Here is a 6021-nt window from a genome sequence, read left to right as displayed (position 1 = left end):
CTGCAACAACAAAAGTTTTTAAATTTATTTTCTTTATAAACTCAAGTTATATCAACGAGTTCTTGTGAATAAAATATATAGTGGATGTAAAAGAAAAACACATTTTAATGTAGGAATATTACAGTTACTTACTTATTAAAAACTAATAATATTTTATTAACAGCATAAATTATATTGTGTTTTTTGGAACTGAAGTTAGCTTAATGACACAATTTAATATTCCAAGTAGACGTTCATAATAATGAGCCCTAATTAAAACTTAAAAAAACAATTATACAACTAATTTTCCTAAAAATAAATATTAATGATGCAATTTAAAAAAAAACTAATGTAATTATCATCAAAATAGTTTATTAGTTAGATGTTATGACTGTCAATTCTTATCGATGATTGACATGACCAAATAAATATAGTTTTCAGTAAGAAAGTAAACAGGTTTCTCTTGTTTTTCATCATATGTAACAATTCGACTATTTTATTACTTACTGAACATTCTCAATATAGAGAGCGATTAATTTGTCTTTGACCATTAAAATCTTTAAATTTTTAAAGATAAGAATAATTTTGAGAATTTTTTTTTGTGTTTTTTATAAATGGATGTATAAGTAATTAAATATTTGATAGTAGGTCCATTCCTTATAGGGATACATTGAACAATCAAAAAAGTTAGAAAATAGTCTAATTAAGAAAATTACTGATTAGTAATAACCTTTGAACCTGTTTTGCAGGAATTATACATATGTTTATATTTGGGTCAGTTGTAGGACAGCAGAAAAATGCGCGATGTTAAAAATAACTTATCTCGCGCCTTTCCTCTTGTCAATATTTAAAGTGTTAATAACTTCTTTCACTGGTTCAAAAACTGATATTGTCTAGTCTTTTCCTTAATTGGATCATTTTCTTTCAAGTGGAGTGTTCAATACGTAAGGAAACGGGTTTCTATTGTTCTCGAAGTTTATAATAATTGTTTCTTACTTACTGAACACTTTGTATATTGTTTTTATTACTTAAATATGTATGTTGTCATATCAAAAAATAAAGTTGCTACGCTTAAAAAGATAAGGGATGGACCAAAAGTTATTTAATTATTTGTACAATAAGAAATAAATAATACTAAACAAAATACTACTACTATATTAGTTCACGAAAGACAATTATAAATCTAGAACTGATGTACTTCGTAGAAAATAATTAAATTTTTAATGTTATAATATTTAATTTCAAATTTAACATGAACAAAAAGCATTCAATTTATTGTAAAGCATATTTTAAGTAATTTTCACTAAATGAAACTAATAAAAGGATATTTTCAAGGTGTGTTTCAGTTTAACTACTCCAGAAACGAAAGAAATTTATACAGCTATATATAACATGGAATTTTTCAGTCTAAAATTCCTTCTTCGCTCTGGATATTTTACTAGGCTTTATCAATGAGGTTAAATTAGTTTGGACACTGGCGAAAAAATAGACAAAATATTTTTTAGACCTCTAGCTGCCTTTAGAGATTTTATAGTTTATTTATTTAGATATGAATATTTAAACAAATGATACGAAGCTAGTTTTCTTATCGTGATATTGAAGGGGTGTCAAAGATATTTAAAAGGAAAACCATTAGAGAAAAACCTTGAAGGCGCTAATTTATTTTATTACACTAATAAACGAGTAAAACCATTAACCACTACTTGTCAATTATTTTTTTACTAGGTGGCATTAATAGCACCTACTTTATATGTTGTGATTTGTTATATTATAATTTTTCAACAAAAAAAATACCATCCAAATAAAACAAATATCATAAAAAAATATATATGTAGATAATCTCAGATAATTATTTTTAATATGTGTCTCTTACAATTTTATAAATAATTATTCCAGGTGCACAAAAATAAAACAAATCGTTTATAGATTTATTTAAGATTAATCGATAAAATAATATCATTGCTAATATGGAACTAGATTACACAGAGTGATTGACCGTTAGATTTTATTTATTAATATTTATTTCACGATTTTTGAGAAGTTAATTATTTTTTTATCCCTACTATTTTTTTATTATAATTAGCCCCAAATGATCAATTTTTATTATATAAAAAAATATTAAACTACTAATTTGAAAAATAAATAATAAATATGAGTACATAAAATAAAAAACTGTTTTTAGTAAACTTATCAATGTTTTAATTTTTTCATAAAACGTATATTTTTGTTTTGATGGCTCCCAGTTACTTTAGATTTTTTTAAGTTTAATTTTATACTAATCTATATGTTAATTTATTCACACCAAATTACTGCAACTTGCTTTCCTTTTGATTATTAGCGTTTCCAAACCAACACGCATAAATTCTTTCAAGAGGACATTGGCATGAGTCCCCTTTTTGACTTCCTTTTTTTATACAGTAAATAGTTTAGATATCAACGATAGCAATTGTATAGCTTTTATATAAAAGTAAAAATAAAGCGAATCTTATTAAAATCATAGTCGATATTACCCCATTTCAAAACTACAATATTAAAACTACAAATTTATTGTTAGCACTTTATATGTGATATTTTCTATTATTAATATTTATTGTCTATACTTTTTCAGGGAAATTATTGAAGTATTTTGTTTAACATTGATTTATTACATTTGCTTTAACCAATGACAAGTATTGGGAGAACTTTTTTTTTTATCTCCAATTTTAATTTTTTTTTTTATGAAGCTGTGATAACTGTCATTGGAGCCTTCGATCAATAATATATTTAGCGCCCCTATTTAATATATTTTTAAACAAAATACATAATATGCAAAAAAAATTGTATTCATATTTTATTAGCGTCCCTCAAATGTCTGGCGCTCTAAAGCACTGGCAACTATATTTCCCCCTCCCTAACACGTTTTTAATGATACTGCTATATTTTATAATTATATATTATTTAAGTATGAGTGTACTTTATTTCCGTTTAGCTTAAATGAAATGTAAAACTATACCAAGGTCTTCATTCATAAATTACGAAAAACAATTTTGTTTCTTTGACTTCTAACATATTTTAAAATCGACATGAAAAATGGTAAACTATCACAGAATTTTAAAGTAGTTTAATAATTAAATACTCGCAGTACAAATAAGTATTTTTTATGTTCACTCTATAAACTTTGAATTATGCGTTATTTGCCTAAAACATAAATATAATGTAATAAATATTTTTGTTATATGTACAAGTAACAAAACCCAGCACAGGGGGGTCGTGGCATAGTTGGATCAAGTATCACAGTCACGGATTGTTTATTATCAATTATGACTATCAATAGATATACTTTTTGTATTGTCAGTTAGTGTATTTATACTCACAACAATGTACCTTACTATCATTGATAATAACAATGCTGTGTACCTGCTAATATTGATGTCATAAAAAATCAATTAGCTACCTGTATTTACAATCCCATGTGTATTATACATGTATATTAACTCAAAATTTTGAAACTTTAAATGTTTATATCTAATAAGCTAATAAAGTTATATTAAAAATTCAAATGCCATTTACTATTAAATTAAAAACTCAAACATTTTATTAAATTAAAAATATGTGTTACCATTTAAAAAAACAAAGTTGACCCCCCTCCAAGGCATAAGGGATGAACTTAAAAAGTATTACATAGTTAAAAATTCAAGAATAATGTGTAACTAAAGATAATAATAAAAACAAATTTTTGAATTATTATTATTCTGTAAGTAATTGAGTGGGTTATGATAAAAAAATCACCCTGTATATATATGTATAATTTTTCATGATGAAAAAAAAAAAGGCTATCGTATTCAAAAATATGCTATTTTTGTGTTATAATTCTCGGTTTATTTAATAATTAGTAATGATATCAAAACTTAGAAGTGAAAAAAAAAAGTCTTATTTCAGATTAAACGGTGCGAAAAGTTGATTTAGAAAAATATATTTTTGATTGCGATGAAAGTTCCTTGTAGACCAATGTATTTATTCAGAAGTAAAAATAAAATATTGCATTAACTTTTAATTATTATACATATTTGCTATAGAAGTAACAAAATATACTACTTAATCATTTTTTATTATTTCTCGGTAAAAATTACAATATTAAATTATTAAATATTAATTTCATATTATAGTTAATTACTATATTAAATATTTATTCATAAATTATACTTTTAAATCTAAGAACTACTAATCAAGATATAATTAAGGAAATAAAATTTGATGTTGCATTTGTAATAATTCATTAATTTAGTTAGAATTAAACATTATCTACAGATTTGCATCGAGGCGTTCTTATGACAGTGATTAAAATCACTGTCAGATATCATTTACACTAGTCCTAACTATCTCACGTCCATACTGTGCTACAGTTTTTAGTTTTACATTTAGTTATAAAGTTAAAAAAAACTTTCTTGGAACTTTTTTCTCAGCAATTTGTCACTTACATATTTCTATCAAATAATTAAAAAATCTTACATTAATCATATTTCCTTATCAAATACTTTTTACAGCAGCACTATAATATGATTGGAATTGAGGTTTTTTTATTTTTTTTTACAATATTATGAATTAACTATAGGTAATAGTTTGCTAAATAGTAGTAGTAAATATTTATTCTAACTAATATATTTTTATGTAATGTAATTGTTTAAAGAAATTAAATACATATTTTCGCATATTCAAAGGCATTTTTCCTATGTTTTTGGCATGAAAATCCGAACATTAATTATATATAATGACATAATGTTTGACAACTAAAAGATTATTTCATTAAATTTGAAAATCGCAAAAGCTTTTTTATATGATTTACTTGTTAAACTAGGAAAACCTATAAAATTATATATTTATTTGGTACTCGGATATTTTTTTATTAGTTTTAATTTGCTATTGAAATTTTAAGTTTGTCACATCACTAACGTATGTGATGATTTATTGTATATATTATAATAACTGTGTGTTATTTGTGATGAAAATTGGGTATCATAATGAGATATAATGATAGATAGTACCTTTATTCGTCGAAACCCTGTGGTTTATTGTTACATTTTTAAATTGCCTCTAGATAAGTACCACTTGGTTTTAAAAACGGACTAGTTAAAAATAATTGTTTTATCAGATAGTTCAATATAGTATGGTTAATATTAGAAGATAATATTACAATGAGAAATTAACGTAAGAGTAATTCATTTTTCATGATAAGTTAAAATTAGTGCTTCAATTTACCTTTAACATGACATACTAGTAGCTGTTTTTTTTTTTTTGGTTTATAACGTTTCAATGGTCTGTGTGCTTCACAGGAATTATTAACATGGCACAATAACACATTGAACTGCCGTGTCAAAAATATAATATGCGAAACGGCACCGTTACACGCAATATTTTTCGAAGTTGTGTCATTTTATTCGACCTAAATGCCATAGAGCAGGTTACAATATGATGTATACACAGTAGTATGTGTACCTTTAGTTAGTGTTTTTCCTTTGGCAGTCTTACTGACACCACGAGGATTTTAACGTGAACGGGAAGAGCATGTTGAATTTTACTAAACCAACACAAGTGTATCTATTTTCGCTTTCTTCGAGATATTCTCGTTTTGTTTGTTTTTCCTTATCTTTACAATCGAACGCTTTAATACGAGGACCCCCCAAATCCTTTCAAGAGAACGGAGGATTTTGCGACGTTAACAGTTTAAGGGAATATGTCCTACCACAAAGCCGCGGGGATGTTCCGCTCTGTCGGCGTAGCAGTTGTACTGTTTTGTGTTATTAAGGCAAGGCCAATATGGCGGCAACAAGTGTCCGTGGCGGATCGATAGGGACCACTGCCGTTGTGGACGCCGGGACCGGGCCACGGCGCTTGTCGTACTCAGTTCATTGATAATAAAACCGGAACCCACGCACTCCGGTTGCGCGCGCATCCGACAAAGGTCCAAACACGCGAACGCAGGACTACAAGAGCTGTATTGTTGCGGGACGGATGGAGCGGAAAGGACCGCAACGGTGGGCGGCGGGGTAAAGCTTTACCGACTTC

This window comes from Daktulosphaira vitifoliae, unplaced genomic scaffold (genome assembly GCF_025091365.1).
Source record: "Daktulosphaira vitifoliae isolate Bord-2020 unplaced genomic scaffold, ASM2509136v1 Scaffold_5, whole genome shotgun sequence".
NCBI classification, from domain to species: Eukaryota; Metazoa; Arthropoda; class Insecta; order Hemiptera; family Phylloxeridae; genus Daktulosphaira; species Daktulosphaira vitifoliae.
Note: the sequence above shows the minus strand (reverse complement) of the source record.